General features: G+C 42.2%; 1 pseudogene; it reads left to right on the top strand.

Annotated features, from left to right (window-relative positions):
- The first annotated feature begins 13,860 nt into the window (after positions 1-13,860).
- On the top strand, positions 13,861-14,658 carry LOC115506280 (annotated as a pseudogene).
- Positions 14,659-15,935: the final 1,277 nt, after the last annotated feature.

Below are 15,935 nucleotides of genomic sequence, written 5' to 3'. Positions count from 1 at the left end.
AGGATCGTGCCAAAATTTTCTACGGAAAGTTTTGGTCTTTGAAAGAATGATGCGTCACAAATACAAACTAATGACACGCTCACTAAGAGTCATACATTGTCCTGCTACCTGTGACTAAAGGACACGTCAACAAAATTCTAAAATGCATAATAGAATTTTCTCAGTCCATTGACAGAATCTGAGACAGAACTGAGACAGGGATATAAAAGTATTTTGTTACCTGAAAAAATCCTAAACAAATGCCAGGTATTTTTATCATCTGAGCTAGGTAAGTTTTATTCATCTTGCTTTTTTTTTTTTTTTAAGTCGAAAAATATCAACCAATTTCCAATTGGCTCCTATGACAATATTTATTGGTGCCATCTGCTGGAAGTTCCTGAAAACTTGATGAGGTTAAGGTGAAGCGAACAGTAAACAGCACAGGACATGGTATTTTAAGTACCTGTATCCCTCACGTAATTAAAATTGATATAGGTACAGTTTCTGGCATGCATTTCGTGTATTAAAATCATCTATGTAGAACATGTTGATGCTGAATAAAGGAATATGTTTCAAAAATTGTAATTTTCATTCATTCCACCACTAGATTTTGAGCTCTTGGGGTCTGCCGGCCCTGTAGTAAGAATTAGGGATGCAAGGAGATGTAAGGAGCTGCGCCTGCTTGCAAGCGGTCAGGGTCCTCCATTTAGGGGGGAGATGCCTGATCCGTGAACAACCAAGTGTGACACAATGGGGTAAGCAACGACCCCACGGGGGAAACTGAGAAGGGGACCTTCCCAATTCAGGAAGTGTCGGTCTTTTCCCCCAAATTTTGAAATCGACCATCTTTGCAGGGATGGAGGAGAGAAGGAAGAATTACAGAAGAAAAATCAAACTTGAGAAAGCGAAGCTATCAGGCAAGTAGAGGTAGGAATTAAAAAAAAAAAATCTTCCTCCAACCCCGTGAAACAGGTCACGTGGTCCCCGTGAACAATGAGCTCAATTTAAATGAATGTAGCCTTTCGTCAATGAAATGCACCGTGGATTTCAATATAGACAGTCTGCATTCCCCAGACTAATATATTTATCATCAAACCCCAGCGTAACTCGCCCTACAGTGAATTCAGACACAGCATGAACCTTCCTGCTCTCCAGCAGGCTCACCTCAATCCATCCATTAATTCCACAATAACACAACCCCACATTTTTTTAAAAAAATTTTTTTTTCAACGTTTATTTATTTTTGGGACAGAGAGAGACAGAGCATGAACGGGGGAGGGGCAGAGAGAGGGGGAGACACAGAATCGGAAACAGGCTCCAGGCTCCGAGCCATCAGCCCAGAGCCTGACGCGAGGCTCGAACTCATGGACCGCGAGATCGTGACCTGGCTCAAGTCAGACGCTTAACCGACTGCGCCACCCAGGCGCCCCACAACTCCACATTTTACACAGCTGAAAGTTTTGGCCCCCACTTGCAGAACCTTAGGAGGATTTACAGGCTTGAGTAATGAACACCGGCTTTACACCCGTGGTCCTCAAACTTCAGGGTGCATCGCAATCACCTGGAGGGAGGGCTTCTTAAACTACAGAGTTTCTCCTTCAGGAGGTCCTGGGCAAGGCCTGATGATTTGCATTTCTGACAAGTTGCCAGGTGATGCTGCTGCTGCGGCAGGGACAGCTCTTTGGGAACCGCTGCTGTAGACTTTAATAGCATAAATTTAAAAGAAAGAAAGGCAGCCTTTCTGTCCCAGGGCAGCCATCAGCTCAAAGGTCAGCCAAGATGGGTGCTTACAAGTACGTCCAGGAGCTGTGGCGGAAGAAGCAGTCCGTGGGTGTCTTCTTCTCAGGGCGCCCTCCCCCAGCCCTCTGCACTCCATAGCCCCTTCCCCCTCCCAGCCCAGCTGATAAAGAGCACAAACCGGGATACAGCAAGGTTATGTCACCTATCGGATTTGTGTGCATGGTGGTGGCTGCAAACTCCCCATTCCTAAGGGTGCAACCAAGGGCAAGCCTGTCCATCACGTTGTCCACCAGCTGAAGTTTGCCGGAAGCCTTCAGTCTGCTGCTGAGGAGTGAGTTGGGTGCCCGTGTGGGGCGCTGAGAACCCTGGAATCTTCTTACTGGGTGGGTGAAGTTTCTACATACAAACTCTTTGAGGTTATCTTCTTTGATCCATTCCATAAAGCATCAGAAGAAATCCTGACACCCAGAGGATCACCAAACTAGTCCACGAGCACAGGGGGATGCCAGGGCTGACACGTGCAGGCTGCAAGAGCCATGCAAAAGCCTTCCATGGGCCTTGGACGGGGCCCCAAGTTCCACCACGTTATTGGTCCTCCTGTGCAGCTTGGAGAAGAGGCAACACTCCCCAGCTCCCTGTTACTGCTAGTGTGAGTAATGTTTGTAAAAGTCTTAGGTAATACACAATTTAGGTCATGTCTGCTTCTAGGAGTTCTTTAATTTGTCTGTTAAACTAGTTATCTGCAGATTGTCCCATGAATGCCCTATCAAATTATGAAAGTTAAGAGTGCAGTGATGTTTGAAGTCTATACGTGATGGTGTTTCTTATTTCTAATAAGATAAACACTTTTGTCTTTCATATTAGAGAGTTTATGTGCTCAGTGTTTAAAATGCTGTTTGATTTAGGGGCTTCTGGGTATCTCATTCGGTTGAGGGACTGACTCTTGATTTCGGTTCAGGTCACGATCTCATGGTTTGTGAGCTCGAGCCCCACGTCGGGTGCTAAGAGTGCGGAGCCTGGTTAGGATGCCTCTCCTCTCGCTCTGCCCCTCCCCACTGCATGTGCACTCTCTTTCTCCCTCTCAATAATAGGTAAATAAATGAATGAACTTTAAAAAATGCTGTTTGATATAATAGGTGTAAAATAAATTCTGTAAAAGTGGAATGTAAAAAAAAATGGCAAAGTATTCATCAGTTTTTATAAGCATTTAAAAATCACTTACAATAATTTATTTGAAAAGTAATGCAGGGCACGTTGAAAAATAGAATTAATATTACTAGAAGAAATCTACATCACTTAAAATCTCAAACCCAGAAATAAACATCATAAACATTTGATATCTTTCCTCCACATCTCTTTTGATATGTATGTGCACATATGTACATGTAATTGAAATAATTTGAGATATACAATTTTGTTTCTGATTTTTTTTTTCTTCTGGTATTCTATTTTGACCATTTTACATATTATTTCAAAATTAGCAGGGTGCCTGGGTGGCTCCGTTGGTTAAACATCTGACTCTTGATTTCAGCTCAGGTCATGATCTCACGGTTCACGAGCTCAAGCTCCGTATCGGGCTCTGTGCTGACAGTGCAGAACCTACTTGGGATTCTCTGTCTCCTTCTCTGCCCCTCCCCTCCCACCCCCCTTTCTCTTAAAATAATAAACATGTTTTAAAAGTTTAGCTAATCAGGGTACATTACTAATCAGGTTATTTCTGTGAGCAATAGAGATTGAAACCATGAATCCTATTACTGTTTTGCTGGGCAAAGTGTCCCCTGACCTCTTTATCCCTTCATTTTGAAGGTCATATCTCATCCTTCTTGTTTTGTCCCTGATCAATAGTCCGTGAGAGGAGCGTGGGTCAGTAGGTAGCCAATGATCAATTGTCTTCCTTTTGTGGAAAGATTCTCTTGAACAAATAATAGGAGAGTTAACATTCTAGGATCTTCCCATCCTCTGTATCCCCAACATCTGTAACCATCAGTGAATAGCACTAACTTTGAATACATCAAGTATGGCAGGTGTAAGTCATCATTGTTGTAGAGTGGCTCGCCTTCTTAATAACTTCTTTTTTTTTTTTTAATGTTTATTTATTTTTGACAGAGAGAGAGACAGAGCATGAGCGGGGGAGGGGCAGAGAGAGAGGGAGACACAGAATCCGAAGCAGGCTCCAGGCTCTGAGCTGTCAGCACAGAGCCCAATGTGGGGCTGGAACTCACAGACTGCGAGATGGTGACCAGAGCCAAAGATGGACGCTCAACTGACTGAGCCACCCAGGCGCCTCTCTTAATAACTTCTCAATTAGGAATTAGCCTAGTTAATTGTTTTAACATTTCCAAGAAAACTGGTTTCAGGTTGGTAGGTAAAAATTTAGTATGGGAATGAAGTTCAAGGGCAGATGTATAGCTTCAGAAAATGTTTTTTGAAGTTTTTTGAGTTATATAAGTAATGATGCTTATCATAGAAAAAAGAGCTGTATCTTTCTTTTCCCCCAAAATTATTTTGATTGTTTAGGCTCTCACTCTAGTTAATAATCGCTCTGGTTTGGCTGTAGACAATTATCGCTCTACTTTTGGTTAAATCCCAATGTTCTTCGTTTCCTTTCCACCATAGCTTAATGGTTAAGAAGTTAGATTCAGAGTCGGAGGCCACTCAGAAACACTCTAGGTATTTCAAATAGGGGATTTAATAGGAGGAATCGTTGAAAAATGACGGAAGGGTGAAGGAGCCAAAGGGGACAGTGAGATAACTGAGAGATTGGTAATTGCAGGCATCTGCTCCCACCCCAAGGCTGGAGGTGGGGAGAGGGGAAGGAGAAAAAGAAAAGAAAAAGCGCTATTGCCAGGCCCATCAGGCATTCATCACTGTCACTGCCGAGGCTTACTGTCACCAGAAGCACTGACACACCATGGGGCTCCACAGCTGCTGTCCCCTATCCAGCAGCTTCTGTGGCCCACAGCATGGGTCTCCCCTTCTCCCACCTCCCTTCGGAGCCTCCCGTTGGCCCTGGGAATCCACTGAAAAGAAATGTAGTTTTCTGGACCTAGAATTCAGGGCCATCCAGCAGAACTTCCTGCAGGGATGAAAATGTCCTCTAATCTGTGCTGTCCAGTACGATAGCCACCAGCCACATGGGGACTATTGAATGCTTGAAACGTGGCTCCTGAAATTTAAATTTTATTTAATATTAGCTTAATTTGAGGTGCCATGTGTAGCTAGTGGTCCCCGTATTGAATAGAGCAATACTGACAGTGGATGATGCACAGTGGGTCATGGAAGGGCTGGATTGGAGCTCAGAGCAACAGGCAAAGAATCAAACAAGGTGAGGCAACCATTCGGCACAATGTCTGACTCATGGTAAGTACCCAACAAATTTTCATTATAATTATCCTCTAAAATAGTTCCAAAACTTTATCATGAAGGGGCGGGGCAAGATGCAGGATGACTATGGAGCCACGGCAGTCCCAACTGTCTCCCAACACTTCTTATGGCTGTAATTCCGTGGATGTGTTTGCGGAACAGTTTTTTTCTCTTCTGTGTCATTCTTTGTCTCTTTGTCTAGTGATTTCAGTCCTTCCGTTCTTCTTATAGTATGGACTGGTTTGTTTTGTTTTTTACTTGACTGACTTAATGATCATAGTATTAAAGCCATTCTATACTGGATAACTGACTTAATTATCATACGCTATAGAAGTGTGCAATTATGCCAGAATAATCACTGCCACAGTGATACGAGTTTTCTTGCTAATTACAGTTTTGTTCCCAGGGGTGATTTTTCTGACACTGCTATGACATACTGTGAGGCTTTATCCATAACACAGTGCATGGTAAGTTTATGTCTGACTGACTTTTCCTTATATTCTTTGTGTAAAAAAAAAAAAAAGACCTTTTTTTTTTTTAAGTTTATTTATTTATTTTGAAAGAGAGAGCCCTAGCAGGGGAGGGGCAGAGAGAGAATCCCAAGCAGGTTCCACACTGACAATGCGAAGCCCGATACGGAGCTTGAATTCACGAACTGTGAGATCATAGCCTGAGCCGAAATCAAGAGTCCCTTAACCAAGCGAACCACCCAGGTGCCCCTTCCTTATTATATTCTTTTTTTTTTTTTTTTAATTTTTTTTTTCAACATTTATTTATTTTTGGGACAGAGAGAGACAGAGCATGAACGGGGGAGGGGCAGAGAGAGAGGGAGACACAGAATCAGAAACAGGCTCCAGGCTCCGAGCCATCAGCCCAGAGCCCGACGCGGGGCTCGAACTCACGGACCGCGAGATCGTGACCTGGCTGAAGTCGGACGCCTAACCGACTGCGCCACCCAGGCGCCCCCCTTATTATATTCTTAATGACAAGAAAGATTTGTAAGTGTTTATAAATGTTATATAGGAACTCTGATACATTGTGGGGCTTGATTTATTACAAAATCTATGATTTTGTGCCCAAACTGGCACTGTCTGCCACAATCTCTTCTCTTTTGATGGTTTAAGAGAGCAGACTAGCATCTGGATACTTATTTTTTTTTATACAAATTACATAGATATACCTATATATTGTTGGCTGCTTAGAGAACCATATTCCCGTTGAAATTGACAGAAATTTCACAAGACCTGACTGTCCTTGCAGCGCTGTTGAAGGAGCATCTCGGTTCAAGTCAGCAACAGGCACACCTGGGAGTGGAACATTCTATCATGATGGTAAGAAATATATTTCTTTTCGCTGCTCAACTGCATTGTTAATTATGGTACATTTCCTAGATAACGTACAAGGCAGCCTTCTGAGGAAAGGGTAAACATGAAAGGAAATGTTGAGCCCTAAATGGAACCTAAGCCAATAATAACAAGATTAGCCTACACAAGTTGCTATTGGCACCACATGATGACTTGAGCACAGGCACATCAGACCTTTCCCGTAAGCCGGCCAAAGTAGTGGATTGCTCTAAACATTTCCTGAGGATATGCTTTTAACACTAGTGGGAGCTCTTTACATTAAGAAAAAAAATCACACGACCCACAGTTGTTCTGCAAATTTCTCTCTCTCCTATTAGATCCAGTCCTCACGCCTGGGAGACTTATCCTTAAGGGCATCATTTGTTAAGACTTGGATCAAATTTTTTTTTTTTCCAAGAATTCTAAGGCACCATGGGGCACTTGGGTGGCTCAGTTGGTTAAGTATCCGACTTCGGCTCAGGTCGTGATCTCACGGTTCATGAGTTTGAGTCCCACATCAGGCTCTCTGCATCAGGCTCTCTGCTATCCGCGTGGAGCCTGCTTCGGATCTTCTGTCCCCTCTCTTTTCCTCTTCCCTATGGTCATGCTCTCTCTCTCTCTTTCAAAACTAAACATTAAAAAAAAAAAGAATTCTAAGGCACTAGAACATGGAAGTAAATAATTCGCTACAATCTTCCTTTCTCACTCTGAACAGTTAAGCCAACGACAGGAAACTAGTCCCTGGTCATCAGTTAGTGCTGTCTTTCAATTTCAAGTTACTTCCACACTTGTTATGTATATGAGACTGTCACTCAAAGAAAATCACTAAAAAGCACATGAGAAGATGCAGAAGAAAAGGCAGACGGTTGTTTTCCTATACTTTAGAGGACACAGAAAGGGAAATGTAAGAAAAACACTAAAGCTTATTAAGCATTTACCTGTAGCATTTGACAGTGCTATTTCTGCTTTCCAGAATAGCCTCTATGTAGTTGCTGTCCCCTCAATTTCAGCTGCTATGACACCCTGTATTTGATTTAGCACCTTATTAAACTCCTGGCATAATGCCTGGACAAAAGAGGGCAATTTCTCCCTAACTTTGGCATTCCAGACTATGATACTTGATTATCAACAATCGGGTGGCCTGTCATATTCTTGGGAAGCAGAGACTTTCACCGTATGGGATTACTTAATCTTGGAAGGGCTTTGAATTTCCACTTTCTTGTGCTCTCTACAGTCACCCTAACACTCCTCCATAATTCTGCTTCTGATAAAAGGAATAAAAGAACCTGGAAGAAGTGAATCAAGGGCTATCGGAGCTGTAAGCTGTCCTGGGGAATGCAGAATCCATCCCCTTAACTCAACTCCAGTTTTCTTCTGATTCTTTCCATAACACCATGTTCACATCATGAAAATACATCAAATAAAATTCACAGCTTCTATTAGTGGAGAGTGGGCAGTGGAGGGACTTCCTGTCAGGCGTCGTGCTGAGGGTTTTATGTACATTCTCTCACATAATCCTCAGACCAAATCTATGAATTATTATTCTTATTTTTCAGATTCATAAACTAAAGCTTTGAGAGTCTAAGTCACAGACTCATAAATGGCTGAGCCAGGATTCAAACCCAGATGTGTCTGACTGCAAAGGCCATTTATTCAAACTGCTGTGCTACAGCTATGTTGTCTATATAAAATGCAACTTATTCTAAAGAAGGAAGCATTGCCAACACATGGAGAGTAATTGGAGACCCCAGGAGACAGTGAGATCCCAGGAAACATCCAGGGTAGGGATCATCCCTTATTAATAATAATAATAATAATAATAATAATAATAGTGAGAGCTACCTTTAACTGAATGCCTACTAAAGGCCAGGCACTTTGTATTTGTTATTTAATTTAATTACCACAACCATCCTGTGAGGCAGGGATAATTATATACCCATTTTTCAGATGAGGAAACTGAGAATTAGAGAAATTAAATAGCTTTCCCAAGTCACACTGTTGGCAAGTGGTAAGATGAGCCTTCTAGGTGAATCTCAGTGATTTGAAACGTCATTCTCCTACTTATTTTAAAATGAGTGCCTGGCCGTGGAATCTGTTTAATAGATATCGAATGCATGGCATGAGTAAATGAGTGAAAAGAAAAAATGAATGAATGGGGACTGGAATGGAATATGAACCTGTTATGTAATGCCCAAGTAGGCCTTGGTAAGAATCTCTTAAAAACAAATTAGTAACAAACACATAATGCTTTGTTTTGCTCCAAAAGGTAGAATTGGGACAGATCAGTGGAAATTGCAGACTTCCTGTGGCTTCCCATACAGGAATCTGGCTTCAACATGTTCATTGCCTGGATGATCTTCAATTCTATGACTCAAAGATTCTGTTAGAGTCAGTGTCTTTATAGAGGCATGATAATGAACTTTCCAACACAGAGCTGCGTTGTAAAACAGTGATCTGCCCATCTTTCAAGGTGTTCCATCTATAGGACTACCTGCTGGAAAAGCTGTAGAGGAAATTATTAAATTAGGTGAGGCAGAAGATAGTTTGCAAAGGTAGCTACACTTACTCCCTTCCCTTTACCCATTCCCCCGTTGCAAGATGATGTTGCAGCTCCTCCCACAGAGAGGTAGCATTCCTCCTGACCCCTTGAATCTGGGCTCGCCTAGCGACTCGCTTTACCATAGGGAATGCAACAGAAGCAATATTCTGCCAGTTCTGAGTCTAGGTCTCAAAAGGCCTTGCATAATTTCACTCTCCGAGAAATCTGAGAACCCTACGAGCAAACCCTAGCTAGGCAAGCCTCCTGGAGAACTCAGGGCGATGTGCCAAAGAGAGGTGGTACAGCCAATAGCCAGCCAACCTCTGGAAGCATAACCACCTTGCTGACCACAGATGCATGAAGAAACTTAGTGGAGGCCAGACAGAAGACCCACCTAGCTAACCTGTAAATTCACGGGCGATAGTAAATGGCTGCTGTGTGGTTCTCAAAAGCAGCTCCTGAGATGGGAAGAGATAGGGGATGCCTGATGTCCTGATCAGAATAGGTCACGCCACCATCACCTGCCTGTATTCCAGAGGCCTGCAGGTACTCTTGTCAATAGATTTAGTAGCCAATGTTAATTGGATATCTTACTATTGGCCAGGAAATAGTTTTAATGACTTACGTAAATTAATTGTTAAGTCTCACAACCACCAACGAGAAATATATTATTATTGTTGAACTGATTTGACAGATATAGAAGCCATGACAGAGAACTGAAGAAACTTATCCAGGATACAGAGTTAGTAAGTGTATCCAGGATACAGAGTTACTTAGTAAGTTTCCAACCCAGGAAGTCTAAAGCTAAAGTGCAAGGGCTTGCTATCCAATGTAGAGCGGGGACTATACTTACCTTCAAGAAACCTGGTGGTTATAAGCTTTCCCCCAAGGCCTTTCACCAGGCTCTCTTTACAAAGCACTGGATGTCACTTAATACCTCATTCACTTCCCAGGCTTCTCCCACCTCAAAGTCTTTTTTTCTTACTTCCTGTTCCTAAGGAATTTCACTGTTACACTTGACGCTTAGAACTGTGATCAGGAGAAACAGTTAAAAGGGCTCATTACCAAAAGTATGGGAGCAATTAGAAAAAAACACTCCTTTCCCCAAACAGAATCAGTTTTCCAGCAGGAGACTTTCCATACTGCCCAGAAATGGAAATGTGCATAAATTCGGTTTAGAAGAGTATATAAGATGGGCTTATGCAAAAGGCTTCAGCAGGGAATCAAATGCTAAATAAAATGGTAAAAGCAGATCTAATAATCATGCCTGATGTCCAAGATGTGTCCAGTTTTTTTTCTCCCTGATATAGTTGCCCTGCAGCTCATGTCAGTTACAAAATGTCTCAACTCACTCTGTTTCTTGTTGACTGCAACCGACTGCCAACACTTCAACCATAGTTAAACTAGTTCAGCAGGAAAAAAGCCAAGGAATGTATCCATTCCAACATTTTCTGCAGTTTGGTAGTATATAGCTCTCTGCTGTAAGGTCTCTTAAATGAGAATTCCAGGTGCCAAACTGGATGAAACAGGACCAAGACCTATATACTTTTCTAGAAATTTCCTTTACTGTATCTAATTTCTCCCTTAGAGCAGGCAGTATCACGCATTTCCCTACCAGTATTTTTTTTTTTTCTGACACCTTTTAGGCCTTGGTGCAACACTCTCCCCACCCCCATTCCACAGATACACACAGGTAATTCTTGACTTGATGTGAGACAGTGGGAACCCCCTATCACCCCTCCCCCCTATCCCACTGCTAGGGATTTGACTGCTGCCTCTAGCAGGGTAGTATAAATGCCTGTCTGTCTACTTATAGACCTTCTTTTTAATTCACCCGCTTGTCTAATTATTTTTTTTAATTTTTTTTAATGTTTATTTTTGAGACAGAGAGAGACAGAACATGAACGGGGGAGGGTCAGAGAGAGAGGGAGACACAGAATCTGAAACAGGCTCCAGACTCTGAGCAGTCAGCACAGAGCCTGATGCGGGGCTTGAACTCACGGACCGCAAGATCATGACCTGAGCCGAAGTCGGACACTTAACCAACTGAGCCACCCAGGCGCCCCCGCTTGTCTAATTATTTTAAAGCATTCCTGTCATCTCATCTCCTTCTTGCTTGGAGCTTTTCAAAAAATATTTATTTATATATTTTGAGGGTGGGGGGGAGGGCCAGAGACAGAGACAGAGAGAGAGAAAGAGAGAATTCCAAGAGGCTCTGTGCTGACATGGGGTTCAATTCCATGAACCATGAGATCATGACCAGAGCCAAAATCAAAAGTCAGACTCTTCATTGACTGAGCCACCCAGGTGCCCCTATACTGTAGCTTTTTAAGGCCCTTAAAGGGACCCCTAACTTCTCCCATCTCTTGAAATTAGCCACCAGGCTCTCAAACCCAAGATGCCAGTCTTATTCTGGGAAGTTTTCATGGACTCCTTTCTTTTTCTTTTTTAATGAACTTTGTATTTCAGAACAGTTTTAGGTTCACAGCAAAACTGAGTGTGAGGTACAGAGAGCTCCCATATACCCCAGGTTCCTCACAAGCACACAGCCTCCCTCATTATCAGCATCCCACATCAGAGTGGTGCATTTGTTCCAACTGATGAATCTACATTGACACATCATTTTCACCCAGAGTCGATACTTGTTGTTAGGGTTCACTCTTGGAGTTGTATATTCTATGCGTTTTGACTGATGCAAAATGGCATGTGTCCACAATTATAGTATCATACAGAACAGTTTCACTGTTCTAAACATCCTCTATGCTCTGCCTATTCATCCCCCTCTCCCCTCAATCCCTGGAAACCACTGATCTTTTTTATTGTCTCCACAGTTTTGCCTTTTCCTAAGTATCATAGAGTAAGACTCATACTATAATACTCAGCTTCTTCCCACTGGCTTCTTTAGTTAGTAAAATGCTTTTCGGGTTTCTTCATGTCTTTTCATGGCTTGATAGCTCATTTCTTTTTAGTGCTGAGTAATAAATATTCCATTGTCTAGATGTACCATAGTTTATTTATCCATTCACCTACTGTCTCAGTCAGCTTGTGGTGCTACAACAAAATACCATAGATTGGGGGCCTTAAGCAAAAAACATTTATCGCTCACAGGCTGGAGGCTGAGAAGTCTAAAATTAAGCCGTCAGCAGATCTGGTTCTTTGTACTTTGTGAGGGCCTCCTTCTTGGCTTGCAGATGCCCATTTTCTGGCTGTGTCCTCACATGATGGAAAAAGAAAGCTCTGGTGTCTCTTCCCCTTCTAAGGATACTACTTCCATTATGGGGACTCAAACCTCATGACCTCATCAAAACCTAATTACTTCCCAAAGACCCCAACTCCTAAAACCAACATATGAGTGGTAGGGTTTCAACATACTAATTTGGGAGCATAAACATTCAGTCCGTAACACCTACTGAAGGATATCTTGGTTGCTTCTAGGTTTTGACCATTATATAAAGTTGCCATAAACATCAGTGAGCGAGTTTCTTCATGGACATAGGTTTTCAACTCATTTGAATAAATACCAAGGAGTATGATCACTAGATCATATGGTAATATGGTAAGAGTATGTTTCGTTTTGTAAGAAACTGTCACATTGCCTTCCACAGTCATTGTACCATTTTGCATTCCCACCAGCAATGAATGAATGTTCCCATTATTCCATGTCCTTGCTAGAATTCGGTGTTGCCAGTGTGAGACAGGGACCATGGGAACAAGCACCAAGTGAAAAACATTATGTAACTGGGGCACTTTCTGTTGGCTGTTATTTTTAAGCCCCTTCTCTTACAGAGCAGATCCAGGATGTGGCCCAAAACAGAGGACCCAGGATCCAAAAACTACCAATGAGCTGCCTGAATTCCCTGCCAACACTGGCCAATCAGGACAAGGCCCTTCCGGCCAATCAGAATGAGGCATTTTTTCCCTTCCTCTTATTAGCCTATTGGACCTCAGTAAGGGCCTGAGAGGCAACTTTCCCTATATAGGCAGGGCCTCCCCAGTGTTGGTGGAAGGCAGCCTAACTAGTCTTTGTTAATGCTGTGTCTCCCTTCATCTTAAACTGTAGCCCTGATAAAGCCTTGCCTGTGCCTTTGATTTTTGGGTCCAGCGTCATCTCTATCCTTGTCCAGCCTATGAACCCAACTTTGGTAGCAAGTATTGTGGATTTTGGCCTTTCTAATAGGTGTCTGGTGGTAAATCGTGGTTTTTACCATTGTGTTTTTATTTAATTTTTGTCTTTTGCTGTTGTACGTACTTTTGTGAATTTTCCCTTTAATATGTTTTTGTAAGAGTACTATATACTCAATAAGAGCGCCCTTTGTGCATCAGTCTCTGCCTTAGACTGCTTATCCCAACCAGTCACATGGACCTGATGCCAATAGTTTCTGATACCTCCTTGGAAATCTATCTTTTATATCTCTCCTCTCCATCCTTGACCCCCCACCTCTACCCTGTATGTTGGTTTCATCCAACTCAAGTGTAGACCTGCCAGTTGGGTCTTTGTTTTTAGCTAACTGAAATTTATTTAGGAAAACATTCTATACCTTTCATATTTGTCTTATAACTATAATAAGCCCAGAGAACTGCTTTTATATTCGCAGGTGTCTCTGGTTGTTCAACCGCCCATATGGCGTCATTTAGGGTATAAGGGATTTGCTAATCAAATTAAAATGCAAGATTTATTTTACCTGGAGTTTTTACTAAAATGAAAATGTTCTATTCACGAAGTTCCTGTGTAAATCATCCTCTCTTTTTAATAAAATAGTATCCTTAAGGTTATAATCCATTCAATTTGAGCAAAAGTAGAGCCATTTAAGTAAAAGATATGTCTTGAAATTAAAATGTAAGTGACCATCCAAAATTATGTTTACAGCCTCTTCCTCTTCCCTTAAGCAGCCTGAGGTGATCTCTGAGAATGGTTCGCTATTCACTTGATCCAGAAAACCCGACAAAATCACGCAAATCAAGAGGTTCAAATCGTTGTGTTCACTTTAAGAACACACGTGAAACTGCCCAGGCCACCAAGCGTCTGCATATCTGAAAAGCGAGCAAGTGTCTGAAAGATGTCACGTTGCAGAAGCCGTGTGTGCCTTTCTGTTGCTACAGTGTTAGAGTTGGTAGGTGTGCACAGGCCAAAGAGTAGGGCTGGACACAAGGTCGGTGGCCCAAAAAGAGTGCTGAATTTTTACTGCACATGCTTAAAAATACAGAGAGTAATACTGAACTTAAGGGTTTAGATGTAGATTCTCCTGTCATCAAGCACATTCAGGTGAACAAAGCCCCCAAGATACAGCATAGAACTTCCAGGGCTCGGGTGCCTGCGTGGCTCAGTCAGTTAGGTGTCTCCGCCTCTTGGTTTCAGCTCAGGTCATGATCTCACGGTTTTGTGGGTTCGAGCCTCAAGTCGGGCTCTGCGCTGACAGCGCAGATCCTGCTTGAGATGCTCTGTCTCCCTGCCTCTCTGCCTCCCCCCCAACTTGTGCTGTCTCTCTCTCAAAATAAATAAATAAACTTAAACAACAACAACAACTTACAGGGCTTATGGTCAGATTAACCCACACACGAGCTCTCCCTGCCACACTGAGATGATCCTTAATGAACAAGAACAGATTATTCCTAAACCAGAAGAGGAGGTTGCACAGAAGGAAAAGACAACAAAAGAAGAAGAAAAAGAAACAAAAACTTCTGGGCCGGGAGTAAATTCTGCATAACGTAAATGCGAATAAAGGTAAAAAAAAATTATATTTACAAAAAGACCAAAATTGACCCAAATTTGTTTGTTTTGAGGTAAAAGTAGTATATAACATTATATGAGTTTGGGGTGTACGATGTTATAATTGTGGCTTTAGTTGTCCATTAGCAGCTTCATTTGGAGGTTGAATCCATCTTAAATGTAGATTCTGCTTTGTAGATACAGCAGAGGGAGAAAAAAATCCAGCACAGGGGAGAAGATAATGAAGAAAACTCCCTGATGAAAGAAATTCCTCATCATTGATGGAGAAGGTAAAGGACCAGGCCAAGCAATGTGGGAGAAGCATTTCCTCTTCCCAGGAACTCCCTACTCCCATTTCCCCTCTGTCTTTGGCAGGAAGAACCTCCAGGTGGGAGAAGGGTGGAGGGACAAAGAGTGGAAGGGCTTACTTTGGCTTAAAGATGTCTGCAAGAAGGACCTTGCCTGCACACATACTGCCCAGAGTTCAATTTTCCCTTAAATACACACCTACACGCATGCACACATACATACATAAATGTATTAAGTTTTGTTAAAGTTATGCAAACCAAAATTAACTAGTTCTACAAATGTATTATCGGTAAGAACATAAGTCAGCAGCGTCCCCTTTCACCATCCCCCCCCTTTCTTAGTGGAAATCAAGTCTCTTAATTGTTAGTAACTGCCTCAAACTCTACCTGAGTCATTCCATTTCCCTGGTCTCCATTGTACTATTTTCCTCCTTTCAGGAGGAATAAAGTCTGATTGTGAGGTTCTTGAAGCTTACACAATTTTAGGGACTCTTTTTTTCAAAAAGAACATAAGATTTCAAGTACAGAATGAGAGCTTTAGAAAGGTCCCTAAAGCTTAAGCTTCGTTAGCTTCATGGCACATCTCTGCCTCTGCCTTCAAACGAAAACACACATCTATTGTATTAAATGATCCTGTTGCCACTGTCTCCCCAGCCACGTGCCGTGTTTGGAACGCAAAATCTCTTCATAATTTTACAGTCAGGTTGTTCCTCAAAGCCCACTTCCTCTACGGAAGTTTTCTATTGAACTGCAAAAATAGTAATATTTCTCTAATTCCCCTTTCTCTAAAATTTAATTCTATATCTTCCCTCATTTGTCACCCTGTACCACACACTTATCCCATTGGTTTTTAAGGCAATTAAACAAATACATATAGTCATTAGCGGCCCGTGATGCACAATTGGGTGTGAAGTTGTTTTTGCGTATCAAAGGAAATGAATTTAGTTATTATCTGT

This window comes from Lynx canadensis, chromosome F2 (genome assembly GCF_007474595.2).
Source record: "Lynx canadensis isolate LIC74 chromosome F2, mLynCan4.pri.v2, whole genome shotgun sequence".
NCBI lineage: Eukaryota > Metazoa > Chordata > Mammalia > Carnivora > Felidae > Lynx > Lynx canadensis.
This window is presented reverse-complemented; position numbering and strand designations above follow the sequence as displayed.